The sequence below is a fragment of the Chroicocephalus ridibundus genome, chromosome 4 (genome assembly GCF_963924245.1).
Source record: "Chroicocephalus ridibundus chromosome 4, bChrRid1.1, whole genome shotgun sequence".
NCBI classification, from domain to species: domain Eukaryota; kingdom Metazoa; phylum Chordata; class Aves; order Charadriiformes; family Laridae; genus Chroicocephalus; species Chroicocephalus ridibundus.
Window position 1 is genome coordinate 54832158 of NC_086287.1, and position 12796 is coordinate 54844953.

The window sequence follows — 12796 nt, forward strand, 5'->3', positions numbered from 1 at the left end:
ACCAGCAGACACAGGGAAAGTCCCAGACTGGAGTCAGGATGGACAGGAGCTGAATTCCGGAACTAGAGTCAGGAATGCTCAGATTTGGATCAAAGGCAGATGAACAGACAGGGTCCTCCCCAGATGTCGGCCATTGAAGAAAAGAGCGAGCCAGAGCAGCCTTGCCCCTTTGATCCCTTAGCTTTTATATTGAGCATGATGCATATGGGATGGAATACCCTGTTGGTCAGTTTTGGGTCACCTGTCCCATCCGCTCCTCCCTGCAGGTGGGACCCCTCTACACTCCTCTGCTTCTGACCCTCTAATGGGGCAAACAGCAAAGTGAGCTGACCTTGGTTGTTATAGCAATAAGTATAAGCAAGAGCCTCTGTGCATACCATTCCTTGGTATAATCAGGTCTTATCACTCTGAGAGCGAACAGTTTCTGAACAATATGCTGTTAATTTCGACTGTAGTCAGTTAGAAGAGGCCCAGCTAAACAGTAAAATTACAAATCAGAAAATTGTTTCTGTTTTACCTCAAACCTCAAAGGACTCAAGTAAAACACTTGCATTTAGATAACTTAAGTCTGCAATGGACTCAGGGACACCTTATCTAGCCGCTTGAGAATCCTGGCCTGTTGAAGAAAATCAAAGGACAGTGGGAAAACGATGCCTGTTTGAACCCTTTAAATACCAGAGAGAACAGGGAGTCCGCAGGCGCTCTTGCTAACAAGGACTCTCTCGCTGCTAAGGACTCTTGCTAACTAGGACTCTCTCTCACTCCGTGGTGCCTGCGTCCCCTGCTTGCGTGCCTCTACCCAGGTGTTGCTTCAGAGATTCCCCAGTCTGTGAGGTATCGAGATTAAACTTGTTCTTTGCCTTTCATCCATGGTTTTGTGGTTGTTTCTGCATCCTGCCTGCATCAGCTCACACAGCCCTTTATGAAAGTAGAATAGTTTTCAGAGGAATTCAGCATTTCATTACTTCATTACAGTGTTAGCAACATATTGATTATCTTTGAGATTGCAAATAAAGGCAGCAGCCAGTTTGGGCCCTTACCATATACAGAAATACCTGTTGAAAGAACTTGCAAAATGCTCAGCCTTTCTGAAAAGCAGTTGCTTTGTACTGGAACAGCTGTGGCCAGAAGCAGAAAGCAGCATCCTCTACTATTGCCCCTGCACTGCCCAGGAAGCCACGTTCAGTCTCCAGTCAGTTCGACTGCCTGACGGGTCCCCAGCACATCCAAGAGCAGCCTTACAGTGCTCTACCGTTCGGAGGCTCAGACTTTGAATGGGAACTTTGCTGGCATTTAGCTGTGCCAGGACAGCTGGAGGAATCCTAACCTGGAATCACATCAACTAATCTCTGTATTCCAGCTCTTCCACCACTCGACTCTATCATTTGAGCTTACAGAACAAAAATGTTGTAGGCTATACATCAGTCAAAAGCATAGCAGAAAATATCTTTTGTCCTAGGTTGCAGGCAAGTTTTAAGTTGTTTTTCATGCTACTTACTTAGGTGGATAAAAATCTCATCCTTCAGGAGAACAAAACCAGAGCAAAGTATACCCAACCAGACCATGAGTTTGCTTTGTGTTGCGCAATGATTTAGTGCCATCTACAGTGTGAAATGGGTCTCCAAGACCAAAAGCTGTCAGAGGTTTCAATTACAGGCAAAGCAAAACAGCATGCACAAAAAATTACCTCATGATTTTAAAACAAATAAAAACATGATGAAAAACCAGAAGAAATTAAATTAAAATATTCTGTATTAAAATAAAAGAAGATTTAGTGTTGTTTAATAAGATTTGTGCTTTTGAATATGCTTGATTACAATATTGCTCGATGTATTGATATATTATGGTGGGTTTTTTTCTCAGCTCTTTTATTTTTGCTATTGTCAATTAAACTGAGCTTGAAGTAAATGACAAATGAAAATGTCGCCTGATGCCCTTCTTAAGAAGGCTTATGCAACAGCGTACCAAACCTCTGGGTCCTTTGGTGTCATTGGTAGGACTCACCCAGGCTTCAGGAGCAGACAATCAGGCTTCTGTTAAGTAAATTCCATTTTGTGGAGTTTTCCTTGTTAGTGCAGTCATTCAAAACCTAGGAGCTTGTCACCTTTTTTTAAGCGCTGTGCTCTTGACCAAAGCACATGAAGATTTTAGTGGCCTTAACTCGTCGCTTGTTAGCTTGTCCTAACACCTAGGAAGTTCTCTCCATTCTCTCTTCTGTTACGTACTCTGTTCAGGCAGTAAATCAAAAGGGTTTTTTTTCCCCCACATGATGATAAACTGAATTATTCACTTCTTTCTCCCATTGTACAGTCTTGCAGCAAGAGGGCTGAGCCTAGTTGCTCTTCAGCCTTTATACATCATAAATACAATTTGGGATGGAGAATGAGTTTCTGACAAATGCATGTGGACTCATCCTGAACTCTTACACAAATTGGCAGTCGGGCTCTGAATCATTGCAAGGGGCAACTTACCAATTTCTGCAGTACCTAAGTGCCCAACTGCAGCCTCTAGCTGTGATCTCTCAGAAACACTGACAGGGAATGACTTCTCCATTTGCCATTAATGATATTTCTAAAATGAAATGGATTTGAGAATAGGAACTGAAGCAGCAGGCTCTGATCTCAAGATGCCTCACAACCTTCCTTGCTGCTCTCCTCTCTCTCCTTTCCTCTTCTTTGCTTATATTCCTCTTCAATATTTGTAAGTCTCTGCAATTAGAGCCATTGTTTTCTTATGTCGGTGATATTACATTTATTGTTCTTAGGGTAATACACTGACGAAATCAAGAACAAATTTTCTCCATGTCTATACACACTATGTGGAACAGGCTTATTAAATGTTGAAGCAATGCTTGCAGTAATACCATGCACCACCCTTTCTTTCTGGTAAATTCATAAATAATTAGAAATACCAGTTTTCATCTATTAGTAGGTACATTGCTAGGTCCATGCAGAGAGGCCACACCAATTTTGACAGCCTTGTTGATTTTCTGAGCCTGGCAGCAGTCAGGCATAGATTCATCCCATCAGGTGTCAGTACTTCAAGGTATGTTTGTTAGGAGCACAGTCATTCTTAAAGTCGGTAGAGGACGAAAGGCATCTGCGTGGTAGATTCAGATCTTTGGTGCATCTTGGTATGAAGAGAAGATCTGTACAATGAAGAAATAAAAAACAATGACAGAAGGAATCTATGGTGTCCATGCTCCTAACTTAGATACCTCAATTATGTCCAGGGGATGAATTCACTGGAAACTGGAGCTGAGAAGAAGGACTCTGATTTTTTTCAGAATAAAAACAAACAGTTGTAGAATTATGAACAAGAAATTCGTTATATCTATATTCTAGGACACAAGAATGATTCAGCTGCTTTTCTTGAAAGAAGGATTATATGAAAAAAGTACTTGCCTTCATTTTTCTTCTGCAGAGAAACAACCTGTAGAGTATCAAATACTGAGTAAAGGCTCAAGGCAAAATGGTATCTATAATTAGCTTGTAAATGGTTTGTTTATTCAAAATGCAATGATGACTTGAGTGTTATTAAGCCTGCTGTGGCAATGCTCTTGAGAAAAAAGCATTCTGGATTATAAACATGCAGCATCTGATTCCAGCGTTTGGTGCCTTTCTCCAAGATCCTCTTGTAATTCAGGAGCAACTGCACTGAATTAAGTTAATGAGCTTTTCCAGTTTCGAATGGGCTCAGCTCTGCAGTCCCCAGGTGGCAGCATTTGCACTGCAAAGACACAAAAAGCCCAGGTCGTGGCTGGAAGAGAACCAGAGCACCCAGTGTCTAGGATACTGGGGTTGGATTTATGCTGGGAGGCAGTTTGGCTAAGTCCCATCGCTGCCCTTTTTCCCAAAAATGCTTCTAAGAGTCTGTACAGCTTAAGCAAGCACTCCAATAAGGTTCAGAACAAAAAGATCATGAATTTCTGTTAAAACACATCTAGATTGGGTCTATCCTAGAAACAGACATTAGAACAGTTTCTATTTGCAAAATTGGAAAGGGTGTTGTTCTGAAGAAGTGATGAAGAGGAGAATGATCACCAAATCTTTTATATTCTACTATACTTGTTATTGATCTGCAATTCATGGAAAAAAGCACAATATTCTTCATATCAGGCACATTTATGAAGATGAAGTATATTTAATTTTATTGAAGGCAGATTTTTTTGTTGTGTCCAAGCAGGAGAAATAGAATTGTTTTTCTTCCAAATATAAAACCTATAGCAAGAGAGCTACAACATTAGAAATTGGCCTTGCTCTAATTTTTCTCATTAAAAAAAAAATAAAGAAAGAAAGAAAAAAACTTTCAAAACCCCAAGGAAATTGTATTTACTTCTTTTTCAAATTAGGTACTTAAATTTCACCATAGTTCTACTGGTTAAATACCACCAACAGTACAACTGTCCTAAATTTACATTGCTGTAATACTTCTGTTTTGAATTCCTCTGTATCTTGATGATGCATCTTTAATCTTTTATGACAGTGATGGTTCAGAAACTAGTTGACTCCAACTGAAATGTTTTCATCAGTGAAGAAGCAAAGGCAATCAGAAATAGCCTTTCAAAGATAATATCAAGAGATTTATTCATGGGAGTATTACTAAAGATAGATAGACCAGGGAAAAAAAAATTCTCTCCCCAATGATATCATTGGAGTCATTTTACCAGGACTGAAGAAACTGCAGATCTGTAGATTAGTGATAATGAGTGGTAATTTTCAGAGCAGTTTCAACATGTGTCATAGTTCTGTATGTTCCATTCTCTTTAAAATAAGGATTTCAATTTCAACATCCAAGGAAAGTAAAGATTCTCTGTGCAGTAGGCTCAGTTTCCTCAGGTGATATTCTGAAACCAAATACCACGGGAAATATGGACCAGCATTAACTTCCTGCACACCTGCTTCAACTTTTTAAATAAAATAAACAAGCAATCTCTTGCTGAAATAAAACTGCCTGAGAGAGTCTTATGCTGTTATCTACAGTTTCCCCCCAGAAGCAGATGAGGAAGAAAATGAACTACAACATCAGGGGGTGGGTGCTGTTGCTGTGTGTGTTAATTGGAAGTGCTTTGCTGAGGCGCTGACGGGGACGTTATAACCTGTACCACTGTAGCAGTGGGGAGAGAATCTCAGCTAAGATGTGAGGAAATGGTACTGGTTAATGAACATATAAGAAGGGGCCTCAGTAACTCAAAATTAAGCTATTCCGGAGGTAGCAGTCTAAAGAGCAAATAGTCTTATACTCTTAAAAGCAGGGCTCTGAAAAAGAGAAAGAGCAAGGAGCCATCCTGTGGGATCAGGTATGTTGGGAAAAATACAGGGTGTATTATTAAGGTAGCAGAGTAGAAGAAAACTGCTGCATAAACTGTGCCAGGAGAGCTTTGGAGTCCTCCTGCCATCCTGAAGGGACCGATAACAAATGCAGGAACAGCAAAAGGCTTTTCCAATCTAAATTTAATGCAAGAAAACTCCTAGTGTTCACAAGTGGTGGATAAGCAGTGTCTGGAGGGCTGGCGATGTGAGTATAGGTGAGGCTGGAGCAGGCTGAACGTCCCCAGGCGCTGAGACACAGACTGGCTGAGGAGCAAAAGGACCAGTGCTGAGCCAAGAAAACTGAGTCTTTTGCGGGGGGGACTGACAAATACTGTTCACTGCTACATGAAAATACAGAGACTGGCTGTAAATGCCGGGGTGCAGCACCACTGTGAGCAGAGCTGTGGTCATGGGGACGAGCGGTTTGGACTTCACAGCTGAGTAGTTGGCAGGTTTGCTAGAAAAATAAGATTATGTCTCATTTTCTAGTGAATGTATAGAAAGATGGAAAACAATTGCCAAGCCTGGTAAGATTAATGAGAGCCACTGTTGCTATTGTAGGGCAGCGTTTGATTTCATTTTAATACAAGAATTAATGCTAGTGAGGTCTGTGCAGGAGATAGCTGGGAGATGAAAGGAGAATCTCAGTGTAACTTTATGAAGTTTCTAACCCTCACAGCTGTAGAGAAAAATAAAGTTCATGTAGGAAGCATGAAACCCAAAAGCTAAATACCTGAAAATGAGTAGCAGAACTGGAAAACTGTTATTTTAAAATATATATCATATATCTAGGGCAATCTCTTGGTGTTAGAGGGTTTGTCTCAGTAAGTTTGGTTGCCTAGAGTGTGCTTAACTGCTGTTGCCATAGCTAATGAATGCAAATCAGTCTTTTGCTCTATAGTTACTTTAGACACACCTGTCAGACATATTTATTTCTGGACAAATTCTGTATTTGTTACAGACAGGTAGGATATTTAGTGTTTGGAGAGGATTTACAGGAAAAAAACCTTGTCTCTTCCTCCATAAAACTGAGCAAGTAAATTTACCACAATAACAAAACCACAGCACTGGTAAAATACATGCCAGACCTGTCTGTTTAATCACTCATCCGCTATTGTTTGTGTAGACTGCTAAGTCTTTGCTCTTCACACCTTGCTAACATATTCCACACATTGTCAAAACCCCTCAAGCTGAGGCTCTCACCACCTCCACCGCGTCGCAGGCTGTCTTGGAAGTGAGCTTCAAGGATGTGCTCTGATGAGAAGCCTCGAGAAGGATGTCAGAGTTGTCTGCTTCAGGCTTTGGTAATTAAAGGCAGGAGAAAGCACAGGACAAAATGGATTTAGAAACAAGTGGGAAATCTAATAAGTTCCATGTTTACTGCAGCTAAGTGAAAATCTCCATGTCTGCATGTAACAAACACATTTCATCCATCAAAAGTGTTGGTACTGGAAATGGCGCAGTCTGTAGCTGAGGGGAGGATTATTTACTTCCCTGCCTCTTAACCTCCGCGTGCAGAAGTAACACATTTTATACAGATGTGCGTAGATGGTCGGACATCTGATTACTATTGGTGCAAGCTGACTAGCTATATAGTTTGCAAGCTGAATTGCTTAATTAGCGTGGTGCTGGTCCCGGGCTAATAGCCCTTAAACTTGAGCTTAGCTCCACAGCACCGTAGCTCTCCAGCATCCACCCAGAGGAGCAGACACATCCCTCTGCGCCTGCCCAGCTCCTTCTGTTCTTAAATAATCTCCTACCAGTCATGCTGATAATTTCTGCCTTTGCCTGTTACCCTGTCACACATTCTGCTTTGATGCCGGACCCAGGCAGGTGGTTTGATGTTTCCCTGCTGTGGACGGCTGCTCTCGCTGCAGGCTGCTTCATGGCTTCTTTGTACACTTGGTTTAGCGATGTTTTGGGTAGGATGTGGAGGAAGGAGACATACTCTGCAGTGAGGGGCAGGGAAGTATTTTATTTGAGGTATTGGTCATTTATGGGTCAGAATATTTTTTGGACGAAGGTGGTGAGTGAACTGCAAGCGTGGCAAATACAGAGAGTATGTAATTGGGGGTGCAAATAGTTTGTGTGGAGAGGCACATGCATATGAATATAGGGAAAAAAAGACTGTTAAGGCTCTAGCAGATGGGGAGGACAGACAGTTGTCTCCATTTCGCCTCACAGCATCATCAGCAGAGACAGACTCCTCCCATCTGCTGGGCTCAGCAGCATCACTCAGCGAGCTTGTGGGAGGTGGCTGCATCACCCCAAGGTGCTCCTGTCCCAGAGAGCAGCCACATGCTCCCGCTCCCACTGGGGCGGACCCAGGGACAGCAGCTACCCAGGATATTTCGGTTTGTGTTGGTGCTTCTTGCACCCAACTTAAAAATGAAGGGACCTGACTGCTAAGCAGAAGGACTCCTTGCCTTCCTTTGATAGAATTCAGCGTCCTACGGGCTTTGAGCAATAGGAAATAGCAAGGGCTGGTCAGGATACCCCAGCTGTGCTCTCCCCTCACTGGGATAAAACAATGGGTCCTGTAACGCACCATGGATCCCGACTCTTCCGCTTCGGGTCTGCCAGTTGGAGCAGCCGCTGCATCCACAGCTCCCCACCTGAGGAAAAAGTGGGACTGGTGGTGAGTTCTGTCTTTGTGCCCTCACTTTTCCTTTCCTCACCCGGAGCTTAGGTGGGAGTCCCACTCTTCTCAGAAGAGCTTCCTCTCGCTGTTCTCTTCCATATAGACAATATGGGTTTTCTTCATCCCAGATAGAAGCCAGCTCTCCCCAGGAACTCCCTTCCACTGCTGGCAGAAGTTCCTCTCCTCCCACCACTTAGACGGCAAGTTTGTTCCTGAGCGGAAGGGAACGCTGCCACAGCATCCTCCAGAGACATGCATCACAAAATCCCATTTCTGCCCTGTTATGAGCTTTGATTATAGTCCCCAGCACAAGTACTCCAATATGTGATTATAGAAGACTTATAACTAAATTCTACCAGCAGCCCTCCCTATTATATCATGTCCCAAGTCCCAACCCAAAGCTCTTGTATATGATTAGTGGTGAGCTGCACTACTCTAACTATTAAGCAAATAATACTGTTTCTATAAAGATTTTATTAATAAAAAGCTCAAGAAATAGGCAAAAAAATGTACTGAATTTGTAGGAAAATAAGAAATTTGCCATCTCTTTTAATGTGTCTTTTATGCTTTTAAATGTCTTGTATAAGCATGTTTGTGCATGACATGGACTAAGATAATTTTTTTCCAGCTGCCATGGGTTACTAGGGTTCCTAGACCAAATATGTAGAATAATCCTCTGTGGATTATTTTTTCCATTAGAATCTGTCACGTCTCTGGGATTATAGCTGCAGAAGTTCAATAATATCACACAATTTTGTTGGCAATAGATTGCTTACCCTGAGAGCATTCCAGTTTCTTTAGCTTTATTTAACCTTATTTCCTTTAATTTAGGAGACAATCATTGGATTCTCAGCATTTTCACTGGCAGTTCTTGGACCGGCTGGATGGTTCCTGTGCCACCTTCCAAGTTATAAAAAGAAATAGAAAACGTCCCTTCAAAATTAAGATCTGAAGGCTGCAATAAATTGTAATATCCCTAACTTGGACTCTCTAGAGAGGGGGAACACAGTGGCTTGAGGACCAGTTTAAAACAAAATGATTGAAAAGTGCGTTCAGGTTTTATGTATGTCACATTCCTTCTGTAAGAAAAAAACCCCAAAATCCAGATTGAGAATATGGCTAACGAAAGTCCCAGTTCACACACTACCATCAGAAAGCTTTTGCAGATATTGCAGATCTGGACCCAGATACAAAATGGTGTAGCCATGCAAAACAGTGGTATGTCTACTCTTCCATCATCTGCTGCAGCTGGACCAGTCTGCATTGACTAGCCTGAATCTGTCACCAGGTACCATCCAAACTTTAAATAAATGGGAGAAAGGACAGAAAAAAAAAATTATAGTACTTTCAGTTATACTTATCTCAGACAAAAATTCTGAGAGTTTAAGATGAGTTTCTTGAAAGTTTATCTTTAATCTTTACATGTGTTCTTTTGGTGTGTTCCCCCACCCAATCTACTCTTCCGTCAGAATAAATGTTTTTCTGCAGGTCATGATTGTCAGATACTTCAATTAATTTTCAATTTTTAGATTAAAATTTGTGACATTTGAGAGATTTTCCCATAGTTGCTGTTTATAATGAATGCTATGATAAATACTTTGAAGTCTAGACTATATTTGAAATAAGTACAATAAATAAGACTTGTTATGCCATGTTATATGTGTTATAAAGGAATGTCTTATAATGATTTTGTGTCTGTCTTGGAAAAAATACAGAATATTAACCTTTTGTGATGCTTAAGTATTAGTAGAGTATGATTTATAATTCCATTAATTCATTTGTAATGTCTAATATCAAAACAGATCCTGAAAGTAGGACTATGAATATGTAAAAGTGTACATTCTTGCTGTACTTCTAAAGTATGATTTTCAAATAAATTGTCTGAATTCCCTTCAGTCTTTTAACCACAACTGAAGTTTTGTGAGTGAGAATGGAGGCATTCCGACTGTTAAAAGAAAGTGGCACTGGTTTCTTTTTTTTCCAAAAATTCAGCTTTGTCACTGAATTGAACAGCCTGATCTGAAAGCCCAGTTATGTATCTGGAAAGTTTCCCACAGATTTTGATGAGTTTTGGGTAGGCGCCTACATTCCTGGCATCCAGAGAAAAACCCATGCCAGTAATAGAGCAGGATGGAATATAGCAGGACAAGTACTCTGTGGAACTCCGCTCCTGCACGCCATGAGCGCATCCACAGAAATCAGTAAGGCTATTTTGCAGAATCTTTTGTAAAAAATGGTTTTGAACATTTCAGTGTGCGTGCTTGTCCTGCATCTGATTTTGTCATCCTTCTCGCATCTAGTAATAACTAAATAAATCAGCAAAATATGACATATCAGTTGTGGTACTTATTCTCTTAAATTGTTGCAATGAATAATAAGATTGCCTGGTTATAACGCATACTGGGAGCATGTGAGTGAAGCACTGAGAATTGCATTAGATGAAACATGGTAAAAAACTCATCTGGTGTTTAGTTCTGGCAATAGAGATATATAGGGATGTTTATATTGATTTTTATATATATATATATATAATATTAGGGATAATATTTAGAATCTGCTTACCTAAAGGACTATTTAAAATGTATTTTTCATAATTTTTTTTTCATATTTCCAGTTCACTTCAGGTATTTCTTCCTAAAAGTAATACAGATTACATTTTACAGGTATTTTAAAATACTGCGGTTTCATGTTGCACTCTTTACAGATGGATTGGCAAATGGATCTTTAACCCTGAGACTGGAAGTTCTGGGGAATGTAGTGCACAGAAAACCAAGATGAAAAGGAGGGAAGCCAGGTCATCGCAGGCACCTTTACTGCTATTAGTGTGATATGAGTGAGCTAATAAGCTTTACCAAGTACAAGCTTTTTGTTTTCTGCCCTAAACAAGCCAGAGTTCAGCCAGGGCTGGGCTAATAAATGCAGCCAGTGGTGCCCGGGGCTCCAGCTCCACCAGCTGGTTTTTCCTCAGGCTTCCTGCAGCTCCTGGAGCCGTTTGGTCAAAACGGTTGATGAGTTTTGCATTTCAGCAGCAACGACCCGATGGGAACCAGAGTGTCAGGGCTCCCTGCTAGCTCAGGGCTCCCCAAGCGATGCTGAGCTTTCCATGCGGACATCAGCAGAGCCCTGTGCAGAGAAAGGGCAAGTGCCACCCTCCTGTGGGTCTTCCATTCTACAGATGGGGAGGACCAAACATGAAACGTCTGCCCAAGATCAAGTGGCAGGTTAGGAGGAAACACTGTTGGAGGAAGGTTCCCTGCTGTGTTTCTCACCATATAGCTACATCAATGATTTGCGTTTCTTGCAGATGTGACAAAGCTGGCTTTAAGCTGTCTATAGGCAGTAGGACAGGTAACACATATATGCCTAAGGGTAAGTGTCTGAAGCCTGTCCTTCCATAGGAACGTAAGTAACAGCCATTCCAGCTAAGACAAAAGGTCTTGTATGGAATTAAACTCTGGCATATTTACACGGTTTGTGATTATACCTTGAGAGGGAAGGTCTGAGTAGCCTCTTTTGCCACGTTGTACATCAGTGTCTCAAGGAGAGTTTCCTCTTCTCCATCCGCATCCACTCCCTCAGGGGCAAAGCACAAGAAAAGCAGCTCAGACTTGCCCCAGCAAAGAGGGAAGGCAGGTGCTGGATCAGCCCTGTTACCTACCCACCCTCTCCTGGGACTCTAGCAGTAGTCTAGCACTGGTTATGGTGGAGCCTTGAGTTTCGGTCAAGAACCCTGAGGTGCTTGGCCAGAACAAGTCTTAAGAGGGATGAAACCCCTAGAGCCCTTGAAGTATCCCCACTGGGGCACTGTAGTGCTCAGGAGAGAGCAGGACACAAACCCCAGTGGAAGCACAAAAGCAAGCAAGACCCTGTCGTGGCTTTCCCCCTGGGCCAGATCCCTGCCAGAAGTGCCCAGCAGATACTTACAAAGACAGTGCTGTCTCTGAGGGCACTGCTGATGGTTCCAGATGGAAAGACTTCTTTGGAGATGTGCTGCACAGTGACGGCAGTCAAGTGGACTCGTGCTGGCAACCTGATGTCCTGCAGTACATATTTATGCTAAAATACTCATTATAGCTCTGAGTAAGTAGAAGAAGTTGCCATGGTGCCTTTCAGCCACTATATTGTCTCTACTCAAGAATGGATGCTCTGGGTGAGCTCACATTTAATTTAAGAGACCCACTAGTTTCTTGTCTTGGGTTTCTTGTTTTCCATGTCCATGTCAGCCTTTGGGCCATGATGCTGTGATAGGTTTAAGAAGGCAGTTTTTTTGACACTTGTCATTCTAATTCCAAAAGCATTCCTAACACAACAATGTGCTTTTACTTTAGCCATGTAGGTAGTTAGTATAGCCAATTCTGCACAAGTCTGAGATTAAAGGAAAGAAAAAAATTCAAGATTTTTTTGGGAGATCTAATTCAGCATTCAGGGTAATGCTAATTTTCACAAACACGGCATGGTAACTCTCAGAAATACTGTGCTGCTTAGATCTAGTAAAACCAATCTCTGATTTTATAATAGTCTTGGTACATGCTCATCAGGTTTGTGCTAGTTCTCTATGCAGGTCACCATTTATTTCTCAAAACTCCACTGCTATGGCAACAAATTAAGTATTTTGTTCACTTAGAGGCTAATGAGATTACTCTAGAAGAGAAATTAAGGGCATTTATGAGAGGTTTTTTTTTTACAGTGACAGATACTGACAAATGCAATAATAAAGCTAACATCCACAGAGTTAATTGAAGTAATTGTCAGAATAAGAGGAAAATTATAGATTTGTAAATACAACCAAATAACCACTGTATTTCCTAATGATTTTTTTCCCCCTGAATTCTTAATTATTCTA